General features: G+C 42.4%; 1 protein-coding gene across 6 annotated transcripts in view; it reads left to right on the forward strand.

Annotated features, from left to right (window-relative positions):
- The window catches only part of FAM184B (family with sequence similarity 184 member B), an 88151-nt gene that overhangs the window by 20210 nt on the left and 52928 nt on the right, over window positions 1-15013 (forward strand). The gene's annotated exons all lie outside the window — the stretch shown is intronic.

The raw sequence follows: 15013 nt of genomic DNA on the forward strand, positions 1-15013 counted from the left end.
TCTCCACTTTTTCCCTCCCGTCTGTTCACTTGTTTAGGCCTCAATCATCCAGACAGCTACATATGAAGATATGATTAACTTTGTGTGCAATGCACTTGAATTGAATTCAGTAGGATTGCTCATGTGTGAAAAGTCCACTCATACAGATAAGCATTTGCAGGATCACGTAAGCTTAGCTCGTAAGCCCGTAGAGCAGAGACTGCCTTGGGTGGGATTTGTTGGTCTCTGAAGAATACTGCAAAGTTCACAGCAGGCCAGGGTGAGGACTACGCAGTGGGGCACTAGCCTCATAATGCTCACATAAAGGATTGGGGGGCCTTTGCAGCCTATTTAATCTGTCTGTATAGCTTTTTATACTGAGCTCACACGGTGGGAAATGGAGATAGAAGTGTGTGTGGAGACAAGGGAGGAATGTGAATGAAGCCCATATCAAGAAAGCCATAAATTGTGAGCTGAGAGTAGATGGATAGTTGTACTGTCTCATTCATAGTTACTCAAAAATGATATGGGGGTGGGGTATTTGAATGAGACAAAAACCCTTCTTGAAGAGTTTGGTGAAGGGAGAGGGAATGGTGGGAGATGCAAAGCAAGGAGGAAAATGGGAAGAAGTAAAAGCTTTTAAAATAAACATAATGTAACAAAATTCTCACTGAGGAATGACAATCCACAGCCATATAATACTCAAGGACCCCCCCTGTTAATTTGTGTCACAGGGTGGGCTGGTCCCTTTAAGGGAGTTTGGGCTCAGTTTCACCTGTGTCTAATCTACCCTTCAGAGCATGAAACCCAGGTCTGCTGGGAGCTATGAGGGTAGCCTGTGGTTGGGGGAGCAGAGCTAGTAGGAAAAGCTGTGTGCTGAGAGGAAGGCTAGCAATGGGCCATATAACAAAAGGAAGCTGTTGGGAATAGCTGGAAGGATAGCAGCTTGCTGAGGAAACTCCTACATAATCTGTGGTGATTTCCTGTGAGACAATTACAGAAGCTCAGAAAAAGGGTGAGTAGTGGAAGGGGCCCTTCACTGCAGGTTAAGTGAAACTAGAGTGAAGTATAATATTATGGGGTGGAAACACAAAATTAATTCACTGCATAGTAAGTTTTTCCTTTTTAAAATGAACCCTAAACAGTTATTAAATCACAAAGCCTATGTTTGTATAAAAATACATATTGAGTTGTGAATTCCTATTTTTCTTCAAAAGAAATACCCAGGTTATATCAGTCAGCCAGCGATTTTGCCATGTTCCATCAAAGTTCCCTACAAATATTAATAGACTTGGGGTTTCTTTGAACACAAGCATTGTGCTGCTTTAACTCTAGGCTTAGGCTTTGCCTACATTACACAGTTTTGTTGACAAAAGTCAGGTTTTGTCAACAAAACAGTGGAAGTGTACACACAACAGTGCGCCTCCCGCCGATTTAACTCTCCTGCTGTGCCGACACAATAAAACCACATCAGCGATTTTCATGACAAAGTTAGAGCAACACAGTGTCAGTGTAGATAATGCGCTTGCTTAAGTTGCTCTAAGGGGCCTTCAGGAGGTGTCCCACGATGCTCATCATGACCGCGCTGGTAAACAGTTTCTACTCTGCTGCCCAGGTACACAGGCTTCCCCCTTTAAAGCCCTGGGAATTTTTGAAATTCCGCTTCCTGTTTGCTCGGCATGGACAGCTCACATTGCATCTTCCCAGCTGACCATGCAGCAAACACACTCTCAACTTTCTGCAGCAAACGCACTTACACCTGGAGTACACCAAAGTTGCTGGGAGGGAAGGCTGTGCAGTCGCAGCTCCGATCCAGCCGTAGGAACTTTGACACCTACAACCAAATTACTCATGTCATGGATGAGAAGGGGCTCGAAAGAGACATGCAGCAGTGCTGTGCTAAGATCCAAGAGCTGAGGCAGGCATACCAGAAGGCAAGGGAGACCAACCATTGTTCTGGTGTGGTGCTGAAAACATTCCGCTTCTACAAGGAGCTTCACGACATCTTCGGCAGCAACCCCACCTCCACTGCCATAAGCCCCGTGGATACTCTAGGGGGACTGGAGGCAGATGAGTCAACCCTGAGGACGAAGTGGTGGATGAGGAAGTTGAGCTGAAGGAGGATGACAGGCTCGTCTGGTGGTGTGGTGAGCCAGGACCTCTTTTTGACTCCAGAGGGATCTAGCCAGTCCCAGTACTCTGGCTCTGGCATGCCTGAAGCAGGAAAGGGGAGCACTAGTAAGTACTCATTTTTCTTTGATAGTGCACGGTTATATGAGGTTGAGGTGTCCTTTCTTTTGTTACATGGTGCACGTGGGAGAAGGGATCGAAATTAACAACACTAGGTACTGTTTGTATCTGCTTCGCATTCCTCTTTGCAGCAAGGCAGAAGGAGCCCTGCAGAAAAGTTTGTTTATGCACATCGAGATCTCCAAGGAATCCTGGATAGAGATCTCTAGGGAACTTTTCTGCAGATCCTCTGCCAAAGGTTCCTTGACAGAGCTGCTTTGTTTCTTCCCCCGTTGCAGGAAACTTTGCTGCGCCAATCGGCAATTACTTCCAGAGGAACCAAAGCAGCACACAGGCGAGCAGCATATAGACCCAATCTGAAGCCGCACACGTGCAGGAGATGCACCCTGGCATCTTCAGTTACCTTCAGTCGTGTGATTTCAGCTTTGATCGCCCCCGCCTGTGGAAAATGGTGCCAGTATTCAGAATAGTGTCCCCAGGCACATGTATTGATCCCCTTTTGCTGAAACCACACAGACCCTTTGTCCAGTCATGCTCCCCTCCCTCCAGATCGAACTCACCATGTTTAGTGCTGTGGCCGTGCTGCATGCTTGCCAAGGGAAAGTGAGAAAGTATGTAGCTTTCATGATTCAAGACTGTGAGTGCGCACACAGCACTGACTCTGTGTATTGTTTCTTTTGCTTCTGCAGATGTGCCCTTGAGGGCACTACACACAGGCCACTACACACCAGCGGAGCACTTCTGTCAGATAAGGAGGCGAACGAGGAGGAGAATGGAGGACATGTTTCGCTAAGCGCTGTCATCGTCAGATCAGGCCGATAGTGAGCACAGAGTGTGGAGAGAGACAATAAACAAAAACCTAGAACTGGATAGACAGGAGTGGAGACAGGACCAGCAGCAGATAATACAGGGTCAGGAGTGGATAATAAAGCTCACGGAGATGCTGAGGTCCCTGATTGCGCTGCAGGTGGAACATATGAATGCTCGACTCCTCCTGCAGCCCGTCCAGAACTGCCTTTTATGCCCTCCCCAAACTCCCCCCACCCATTCCTCTCACATTCCCGGCCCATCACAGTACCCCTTGCACTCCACCCCTAGAGGCATTTTCCCTAACGATAGCTGGACTTACACACTGCTGTGAGATCCTTACTTCAGAGAGTGCTGTTCACTGTCATGTCCCTTGTAAGAAATGTTAATTTGTATATTGCTGTTAAATAAAAATTGAGTCTTACAAAGACAGAGATTCTTTTTGAGGATGGTTGCAACAGAAATTCATACACAATGGCAATCACCACATTTGCAGACTACAGTTAATGCTCATCCAGGAATCATTACAGCGGTCATTCAATGTGACACATAAACAAGGTCTGTCTCAATTCATTCCAGAAAGACACATTACTGGGGCTCATTGTCAAAATGCTGCTTCAAAGCCTCCCTGATTCGAATAGCCCCTTGTTGTGCCCCTCTAATAGCCCTGGTGTCAAAATCAGTTGCCAGGTGATCCACCTCAATGCTCCACCCCAGGAAACTTTTCCCCCGTGGCTTCACAAATGTTATGCAGAGCACAGAAGACTGCTATGACCATGGGAATATTTTCTTTATTGAGTCTAACCTGCCAAAAAGGCAGGGCCAGGAAGCCTTTAATCTGCCAAACGCAAATTCTATGGTCATTCTGCACCTGCTGAACCTGTTGTTGAAGCACTCCTTGCTGCTGTCAAGGTTTCTGGTGTATGGGAGTAAGGGGCAAGCTGGAACACCCAGGATCACTATGGGCATTTCCACATCCCCTATTGGAATCTTCTGGTCTGCAAAGAAAGTCTCTGCATGCCGCTTTCTATATAGGCCAGTGTTCCTGAAGATGCGTGTGTCATGCACCTTCCCTGACCATCCCATGTTGATGTCAGTGAAACGACCTCAGTAACCCACCAGCACATACAATACTACAGAGCAGTAGCCCTTTCTGTTGATGTACTGCATCGCAAAATTATATGGGGCCAAAATTGGGATATATATCCCATCTATTGCCCTGCTGCAGTAAGCAAATCCATTGCCGCAAAGCCATCCACTGTTTCCTGCACATTGCCCAGAATCACAGTCCTTCGTACCAGGAGGCAATTAATGGTCCTCCACACATTGCAAACCCTACAGTGAACTTTCCAACTCCAAACTGATTTGAGACTGACCAGCTTCCACGCAGTGATAGCCACTTGCTTTTCCACCATTAGGCCAGCTCTCATTTTAGTGTCTTTGTGCTGCAGGCCTGGAGTGAGCTCCGGACAGAGCTCAAGGAAGGTGGCTTTGCGCACATGAAAGTTCTGCAGCTGCTGCTCATCATCCCATACCTGCATCACAATCCGATCCCACCACTTGGTGCTCGCTTCCTGAGCCCAATAGCAACACTCCACCATATGCAGCTGCTCCATGAATGCCAGCATCAATCTTGAATTGTTTCTTTCCAGGGAGCACAGCAGGGCAGGCACCACGGACTCCTGTACAGATTCTCAGCTCATGAAATACTGCAGGATCAGCCACATTGTGTTCATAATGCTTATCCCCAGACTGGTGAGCAGTGCAGGATCCATGCTTTCAGGCAAAGATGGTAGGCACACAGTTTACAGGGGCAGTTGAAAAATGGCACGAAACGCAGTCAGATGTCCTGGGAATTATGGGACAGAGAAAACTGCATCATGGCGCGGTGATCCCACCCCCATGATGCACTGCGATCCATTCCCAGAACTCCTAGTGGGAGAAGGTGGCAATTTGCACAGTGGAAAAAATTGACATAGCTGTGCCAGCACAACCCCCTCAGTGTAGAGGCAGCTATGCTGACAGAAGAGTGTTTCTGTCAGCATAGCTAATGTCCCGTGGGGGGGGGGGGGAAGAGAAATAAAACAAAAGGAACTGCAGAGGGGGAAATATGGACAGAAAGCAACAAAACTGGATTCAGGTTGGAAAACTGCACGCAAGCACATGTGGAGAAAACTAATCCAAAATGTGGCTATTGAATGGGAAGGAGAAACCTGGAAAACTGTAATATTGAAAAAGATCTGGGAGGAAGGAAACAAAAAGCTGCTCCACAGTGGTTTATGTAGGAATTCTGCACAGGCAGAGGCATTGACAGGATGGCTAATTTCTGTCCCTAATTTCTGTCTCCAGTTCCTACCTTGCTTTACAGGGTGGGAAGAGCTCCATAAACCCTACTGGACCACATGAAGTGGCTGCACTCTGGTCCGACTAAATCCTCAGTGCACAAAAGTCAAAGGAGTAAACCATGGAGTGGAGATGAGTAGAGAACTCGAGCTTCCTGCCTCTGAGAAGTCATCCATCCATCCTGATCTTCCCTCTCTGTAGGGCTTTCCTCTTGCTCTGTGGGAACAGAGAAGGCCCAGAGCCTTTGTTGTTAAAAAAATAAATGCTTATTGTGCAGGGAGAGCTGTTTGTGAGAGAAGAGAGAATTGCTGGAGTTTCACTTTCTGTCTTTCCTCACTGTGAGTTCCAGGAGGTCTCATCTAAGCTGCCTTACTGATGGTTCCATTTCAGAACTGTGAGCAAGGAATTCTTTCTTCTTTAAGATTTCCTAGCTAACTGTCAGTCATCCATGAAAGGCCCACTCCTGGCACTGCATGTGCCCAAAGTTATGGTGGGTAGAATTTGTGACTCTACCTCTGGACACGGGGAGGAACTTGAGGCTGCATAAACACTATCACACGTCCCCAAAGGCTAATCCCACCTGCACGATATGCATTTAGGCAGGCTGTGGAGGGCACAGAAGACTGTGTGTCCTAGGTTAGACCTTCTGATTCTATTATTTATTTTTCCTTTCCTGAAATTATTTGGATACTCTACTCGTGGTGCCTGTTTCACCACCTCCCCTTCCCTGGAAACATAAAAGTACCACTACTGCAGTACATTTTTACTCTGCAAATTCTTAAACTGGCTGAGCAGTTATTTCCAATACAGGGCAAATTTAGCACACATCTATATTTCACAATATAGACATCCAGCTGGCCTCACTTTTATTCATAGACCTTAATGTGATTAGCAGAATGATAGACTGCTGAGGACATAAACAACTTGGGTATTGTGTGTCCAATATTAATCTTAGGCGTGCAGGAACATTTCAGCTCAGATAAGCAAAAAGAGCACAGGGGGGAGATGAATGTATGTGCTTGTCTGGTTTCTGGGGCACTTCAGGTGAGCTCAAAACATTTTAATTTAATTTTATAAAATTTCAGTTGAATGCAAAAACAAAAACAAGGTACTCTTTCCCCTCCCCCACCTTCCCAAAATCTTAACAAGAACAAGGAGGAGGCACAACCTAGGCAACAGGCACAGCAAAAGAGAGTGATTAGTAATCTGAAGCAAAGTACTCTATGCTTAGAATCTCTTAATGCACCGCTGCTGATATGTATTATTGATAGCAATATAGAGCTCATGCAGGAGAAAAGGGCATACATTGGAATTTCCAGGATATAAAGTCACATAATTTGATGGTGAAATTTTGCTAGAATAGTTTTAATAATGTGGTGGTTGATGGATAAAGGCTTAATATAAGATTACTTCATTATGTGCTGGTAAACGGAAGTCAACACTTCCGTTGGTGGGAGGGATAGCTCAGTGGTTTGAGCATTGGCCTGCTAAACCCAGGGTTGTGAGTTCAATCCTTGAGGGGGCCACTTAGGGATCTGGGGCAAAAATTGGTCCTGCTAGTGAAGGCAGGGGGCTGGACTTGATGACCTTTCAAGGTCCCTTCCAGTTCTAGGAGATTGGTATATCTCCAATTATTATTTATTATTAAACACCACTAAGATCAGTGGTGATTCACGATAAAGTTAATGGACTATGATGGAACAGTTTTATCCCTATTGGCAAGTAAGTGAGCCACGAGCTATGGTCAGCGAGTGAGCTGTGTTTGTTTCTTATATATACACAAATGGAATTGTACTTTGCAAAATCTCTCTCATGGATGTCGTAATAGCGACTTGAATTTATATAACCTGTCAACCTGCATGCTCAAAGCAGTGTTGCCAACTCTTGTGACATTAGGTAATTTTTTTCTGTAGCATTTGGAATCAAGAGATTTCAGGAGAATTAAAAAATAAGTTTCTAGCCTTCGTGGTTACAAAGGCACACCTGAAAACATGACCCGAGTTCATCCTAAAGGTTCAGAAATCAGAAGGCAAGTAAAAAGCACCTCAAATTTATTATATTTTTTAAAAAACCTCATGACTCTTAAGTCAGTCTCATGATTCGGGGGACTGACTCATCGTTTCTGACTGCTTGAGATTGACAGTATTTCAAGGGCCTCAATCCTGCGAATACAAACGTGAGTCACTTTACCATTATTCAGTAGGACTATTCATGAGCATAATTCTACCTATGGGTATGTCTACACTGCAGCTGGGATCATGCTTCCCATTCCCAGCTTGAGCAGACACAGACATGCTAGCTTTGCTCGCAGTGTAGCACAGGCAGCAGTTTGGACTAGTCAACCAAGTACAAACCCACCTGGACCTCTGTGTACATAATGGGGCAGCTAGCCCAAGCCTCCTTCCATGCTACCCCTGGATAAACTGCTATTTTTAGCACACTAGCTGGAGTGGAGCTACTGCATGTCTGTCTGCTTGATCTGGGAAGCACCCTCCCAGCTGCAGTGTAGATATATCCTTTATGTTTGTCTTTAGGTTCTGAGCCAAAGTGCTTTAAAAATATTGCAAAGGAATTGTATTGAATTACAGACTATAGGCCAGCGACATGGCATTTGGATACATTAGGTCTGAATTTGCTCCTATATGTGTATAAAACTAATTTCACCCACCGTTGAACTGCAATGATGTGGACTGAGGTGACCCTCCAGATTGAAATTCAGAGAAGGTTTAACAATGCGCAGCAGCAGCACCCAACATACCAAGGCAGGAAGTTAAAAATTCCTCCTAATGATGTCAAAGCCCTTTATAGCACTTGAATGTATCCTCCCAACACCCCATGTGAGGATGGGAAATCTTATTCCTGTTCTACAGATCAAGAAACTGAAGCAAAGAGGGACTAAGGCTCACATCCTCAAAAGTATTTAGGTGTCTAAATAACTCTTGAGGATCAGGGCCTAGATGACTTTCCTAAGATTATACTTGAAGTTGTGGAAGCGCCAGGAACAGAACTCTGGGGTCTGATTCACCACTGCACTATTCCAAGTTCATATGAGTGGAACTCCACTGAAATCAGTGAAGGTCCCACTGGCATAAAAGTACTGCAGAGGCAAATCAGATCCCAGAACTTCTGGATCTCAGGCCTGTGCCTTCATCATAGGAATATCTTCCTTCTGCTTGAATATGAATAAAAAATATGGGAAAAGGATGTCTGTGTGGACATGTATTAAAATATTTATTTGGAGTATTTTTAAATGAATTTGTTGGTTTTGTTTTGTACCGTTTATATAATTATAGCTAGAACACAGGCAGAGGAAGACGGAGCCTGTCCTTTTACTAAGGGAGACTCTGCTTCAAAACTCATTGTATTATTTTTGGAAAGTAGCTCCTTTCAGGCTGACATAATGAAAAATGCTCTACTGTAATCCGCTTGGACAGTAGACAATGTAGAGTTCATGGCGAAAAACTTAGCCGCTATTGGTGGAGATGACAGATGCTGTCTCTGCTAGTGGAAACAGAGATGATGCAATCACCTGGCCTCAGTGAACAGATATCTAACTAGTTAGTATTTGAAGTTTGTCCTCTCCCCATGCTGTGAAGAGTTTGCATAACTTTGTAAATATATGCCTGGTTTAAACTAGGGCTGTCAAGTGATTTAAAAAATTAATCACGATTAATCGCACTGTTAAAGAATAATAGAATACAAGTTATTTAAATATTTTTGGATGTTTTCTACATTTTCAAATATATTGATTTCAATTACAACACAGAATACAAAGTGTACAGTGCTCACTTTATATTTATTTTTGTTGCAAATATTTGTTCTATGAAAAAACAAAAGAAATTGTATTTTTCACTTTACCTAATACAAGTACTGTAGTGTGATCTCTATCATAAAAGTTAAACTTACAAATGTAGAATTATTTACAAAAAACCCAGCATTCAAAAATAAAACAATGTAAAATTTTAGAGCCTGGAAGTCCAGTCCTACTTCTTGTTCAGCCAATCGCTCAGACAAACAAGTTTGTTTACCTTTGCAGGAGATGCTACCTGCTTCTTGTTTACAATGTCACCTGAAAGTGAGAACAGGCATTCTCATGGAACTGTTGTAGCCAGCATCGCAGGATATTTATGTGCCAGATGGCTAAAGATTCATATGTCCCTTCATGCTTCAACCACCATTCCAGGGGACATGTGTCCATGCTGATGACGGATTCTGCTCGATAACAATCCAAAGCACTTCGAACCAATCCATGTTCATTTTCATTATCTGAGTAAGATGCCACCAGCCGAAGGTTGATTTTCTTTTTTGGTGGTTCGGGTTCTGTAGTTTCTGCATCGAGTGTTGCTCTTTTAAGACTTCTGAAAGCATGCTCCACACCTCTCAGATTTTGGAAGGCACTTCAGATTCTTAAACCTTGGGTTGAGTGCTGTAGCTATCTTTAGAAATCTCACATTGCGTTTTGTCAAATCTGCAGTGAAAGTGTGCTTAAAATGAACAACATGTGCTGGGTCGTCATCCGAGACTGCTATAACATGAAATATATGTCAAAATGTGGGTAAAAAAGAGCAGGAGACATACAGTTCTCCCCCAAGGAGTTCAGTCACAAATTTAATTAAAGCATTATTTTTTTAACGAGCGTCATCAGCATGGAAGCATTTCCTCTGGAATGCTGGCCGAAGCATGAAGGGGCATATGAATGTTTAGCATATCTGGCATGTAAATACCTTGCAATGCTGGCTACAAGAGTGCTATGCAAATACTTGTTCTCATGTTCAGGTGACATTGTAAATAAGAAGAGGCAGCATTATCTCCTGTAAATGTAAACAAACTTGTTTCTCTTAGCAATTGGCTGAAAAAGAAGTAGGACTGAGTGGACTGGTAGGCGCTGAAGTTTTACATTGCTTGTTTTTTAATGCAGTTATGTAACAAAAAAAATCTACATTTGTAAGTTACACTTTCACAATAAAGAGATTACATTACAGTACTTGTATGATGTGAATTGAAAAATACTATTTCTTTTGTTTATCATTTTTACAGTACAAATATTTGTAATAAAAAATAACATACCTTTTTATTTCAATTACAACACACAATACAATATATATGAAAATGTAGAAAAACCATCCAAAATATTTAATACATTTCAATTGGTATTCTATTGTTTAACAGTGCAATTAAAACTGTGATTAATCGCAATTAATTTTTTTTAGTTAATTGCATGAGTTAACTGCGATTAATCAACAACTCTAGCTTAAACTGGTATATTTTCCTGACAGGTGCTAGTCAGGTGTTAATGAGCAGATTTAGGCTTCTCAGAATTCGATATGTATAATATAATGTTTCTTTTTAAGCATTTTTTTCTATTTTCATCAATTTAATTTTTTTCAGTTGCAGGAAATTATGGGGGTTGGACAACTTGGGGATCAGAGAATAATTATTGAATGACAGTAGATGTTGGGATTCAAAATGTTAAAGCTTAATAACTTAAGATACAAATTGTCAGCATTATATGACAAAGTAAAACACCTTAAATCAAACTCTAATGAGTTCTCAAGCAGCATTTTTCTTACTTTGTCTAGCTGTATATTTTTATAATTAATTAATGGAATTTTTTTTCATCGGTTTGTGTGTGTACAGTGAAATCAACATTTACCAACAAAAATCTAGTCCTTCCAAGCCTAAAAACATATTTTTGAATGCTGATTGCCTCTAGTATCACAATCACTTATGATGTTGTTCTCCTTTGATTCTCATCTCTTTCCTAACACCTCACTCTGACCCCTTTTATCCAGCTAATGAAGCAACCTGCTGGAACAGCTCCTTCAGTGCTGGCATTCAGGTTCCTACAAGAATAATGTGCCTGACACTTCTCTGTATACACAAATCAGGCTTTTTTCCCCCGTGAGCCAGTTAACCCTGTCTCCACTGCCGAGGTGAAATTCGATTTTTCTTTTAATTACCATTTTTAATGACCAGATTTAACAACAGCAAATGATTTAGAAAAATCAAATAATAAAGTGGGAGTATGAAGGTTTATTATCCATTACACTGGTAATGCGTTGGTGTATATTGTGTGCCGGTGTTTTTATCAGCATGTCATCTAACTCTGCTAAATTGCAGAAAAATAGGTAAGAAATTTCTTAGTGCACACATAGCTTTGGAGAAATGCTTTGGCAGCAGTAGACTAGGTATAATGCTGGTGATTCAAAGAACAATATAATCATCTCTCCAGGTCAAGGTGGTTCAGTCTTTGCTGTCACACTGATTGGCTATTTAGGGTTGCCTTTGAAAACCACTTAAACTGCAACTAGGATGCAGCAGCGCAGTTTCACAGAGGCTTACACCAGGTTAGCTGATGATACCTTTGCTCCATTAACTGCACCTGGATGCTTATAGTTCAGCAATTATGCTTTAGTGTCTTCCTTCTGGTATATTGAGCTATAAATAACTGGACCAGTCCACCTGACTGCTTCCCATACCCTCTATGAGAGCATTTTTGATTGATTGGGTTAGAGCATCTTACAGTGCACACAGAGGCTTCTCCATCAAAAGCCCATGACTTTGGAATGATTTTTCTGTGGCAAGGCTAAAATGTTTTTTTTTATTTTCTTTTTTGGTTTATCTATGTGGCTTTCTTTTGCTGGGTTTAGTTTTATATTTTTTGGGAGTTCTAAATTTATTATTATTACAGTATTTTATTTTATGTTCTTTTTAGAATTGGGACATTGTTGTCAATTGCATTTTTGTTAAGGGGCTTGGATGTCTTTGGGCATTAGCATTTAATAAAAATTGATTCTTGTTTTCTTATTTAGATGAGATTAACTGTTCATAAGATTAATGTTTTAAATTTTCTAAAAGGACTAATGATTTGGGGCACCTAATCTGAGACTCATTTTCAGAAATGCTGAGCACCTGCCCTCTGAAGATCAATATCCTTTAAGTCATTTCAATTTGAGTACCCAAAAACTGAGGTACCCATAACCACTAGTCACTTTTGAAAATGTGATGCCCTTAAAACTTAAAAATATTTAAATCAAAATTATACTTGCATAATGGTTCTAGTCACCAATAAAAGACAGGATACCAATAATTTCTAAATGGCCACAATGGGTAGATAAGCCACTGTCTCCCAGCCAACTAAACCAGCTACGACTTTGGCTGTTCCCACTAGTGCAGGTTGACTCCCATTCCTTTGTACCTGCTCTAACCTTCAGTGGAAGTTGGGTTCTTCTAAAGCCCAATTTCACAATAGCCGGTGGGGGCAAGGAGTAGCCCACGCTCAACTGAATAGGAGGCAAGTCATGGTGGCACACTAAAATTCAACACAAGGACTCAGCATTAAGATGTGAGTGAAAGTCTTGACCCTGTTAATTGAAGGGTTACCCAAACAAGTTACTTTGGTCATTGCCAAAGTACATGGATGGAATGAATCCCTTCCCCCTATTTTTCGAGCAGACTTTGAATAATTAAATACGTTCCAAAACTGACATAGGTTAGTTAGCACTTCCAGAGGAGAAAGAATCTGCTCAGTCCTTCCAAGCATTTCTGTTTCATTGAAAAACAGTTAAAAATAACAGGGGAGAATTAACAAGATGTAATACAAAGCTAAAATATATGCCTAATGGCCAAAAGACTTTTGGATGTTGGTTTGATTGGCTCTGGGAATATGATTCTTTCACTGTCTGTTGTCATATTTTTATCCAGAAATATACCCAGATACTGCTGTACTTGTGTTATTTTTATTAAGGCCCCTCTATGGACTTTAATATTAGCAGGCATGAGTTTACATTCTGCAGGAGGCACTTGCATGTCTGCTTTTATTTTTTTTTAATGGATAGCTGAAGTCTGAAGTCCAATGTGTGAATGTCACACTATGGACTATAAAAAATAGTACTATGGATAGCACAGAAAACTCTTACATGTGACCAGACAGACTCACCTTACCAACAAACTATCTGGAAGAAATCTGAAGATATTCTTCAGGTGTACAAAATGTAGGCCCCAGACCTGCTGTTCTTACTTAGACAAAGCTCCTCATGACCTCTCAGTTGATGTTTTGCCTGAGGAATGACCAAGGATTGCAGGACTGGGATCATACTGTGACCAAAGAGTTGGATGTGATCTTGACTCTAGATTAATGCATTTGAGGCTATTGTTGGCTATAAATCACTGGTCAAAAGCCCATTGGGAGTCTTGCCATTGACTTCAGAGGGTTCCGGTCAGGCCCATAATCTCTATCAGATCGTGTATGTCGTTCCCAGATATTTATGTAGAGCTATGAGCTTTGAATCTTTGATATGAAAAATAAAAGCAGGAAACTCCAGGCATATGTCAATATATTAATCAATGTCCTATTGAGTTTTGACACCATTCTATATTTTATGCCATCACTTTGTATGCACATGCTTAATGAGAAAAGACATCCTGTTTCACACAGGGATCCAGAAACAGCCAAGCCAGAGTAGACCAGTCCGTTTACGCCAGGATCTTGTCTCTGATAGTGCCAGAAACTATACCTGTTAGCCAATAAATACAGAAAAGGGAGCCGCTAATAAACAGAAGGAAAGCAAAAATCCATGGAAAAAATTATAACCAGACACATATATCTGACTTAGGGCCCGTGCTACCATTAAGGCAAACTAGGCGGTTGCCTAGGGCGCCAAGATTTGGGGGCGCCAAAAAGCGGTGCCCCCAATTTTTTTTTACAGCGGTTCCTCCCCGAGCGTGCAGTCGCTGCTCCACTTCTCCCGCCTCCCAGGCTTGCGGCGCCAATCAGCTTTTTGGCGCCACAAGCCTGGGAGGGGAAGAGAATTAGAGTGGGGGCGGCGTGCTCGGGGAGGACACGGAGCAGAGGTGAGCTGGGGTGGGGAGGTGTTGCATGGCTCCCGGGGAGGGGGAGCTGCCATGGGGGGAGGCACCTCAGGGCAGGGGGGGGAGCTGCCATGGGGGGGCGCCTCAGGGCAGAGGGGGGGCGGGGAGCTGCCACAGGGCTGGGTGAGGGGGCGCAAGGTGGAAGTTTCGTCTAGGGCGCAAAACTTCCTTGCGCCGGCCCAGATCTGACTAACACAGATGTCACCTGTAGGGCTTTTAGTGGGAGGGCATATGGGTACTAATTGACCACATCTATATTTCTGTAGTATATGTTGGTAGCAGCACAGTTCAATACGGATCTTTATATATTTGAAACACAATTACCTATGCATTAGTCCTAACAAATTCCTCTAGTGCAATCCGTTCAGAAAGCCACTAACAGTAAATAACATGAGTATGCTGATGCATACATTTTACATACTACAGGATGACTTAGAGCATCACAAGGGATTTTGAATGCATTAAATCAGTCTGTTTGACATTTACGGGGGTGACTGTTATTAACAATCCTGGTATACATCAAAGCTTGAAGCAGAAAATAAAGAAGAAAACATCTATAACAAAATAAAGAAAAAAATATTTATAACAATCAGTTACCGTCCCATGGGCCTGAACCTGGTCCCTGAAGGTCAATGGCAAAATTCCCATTGATTTTGCTGGGAATGAGATTAGGCTCCAAGTATCTCTTCAAAGAGAATACTGAATATTTTGCAGTCACATATAACAGCCTTGCAAGCTTATCATGGAAATTTACCAGCTCAGG

This window comes from Mauremys mutica, chromosome 5 (assembly GCF_020497125.1).
Source record: "Mauremys mutica isolate MM-2020 ecotype Southern chromosome 5, ASM2049712v1, whole genome shotgun sequence".
Taxonomy (NCBI): Eukaryota; Metazoa; Chordata; order Testudines; family Geoemydidae; genus Mauremys; species Mauremys mutica.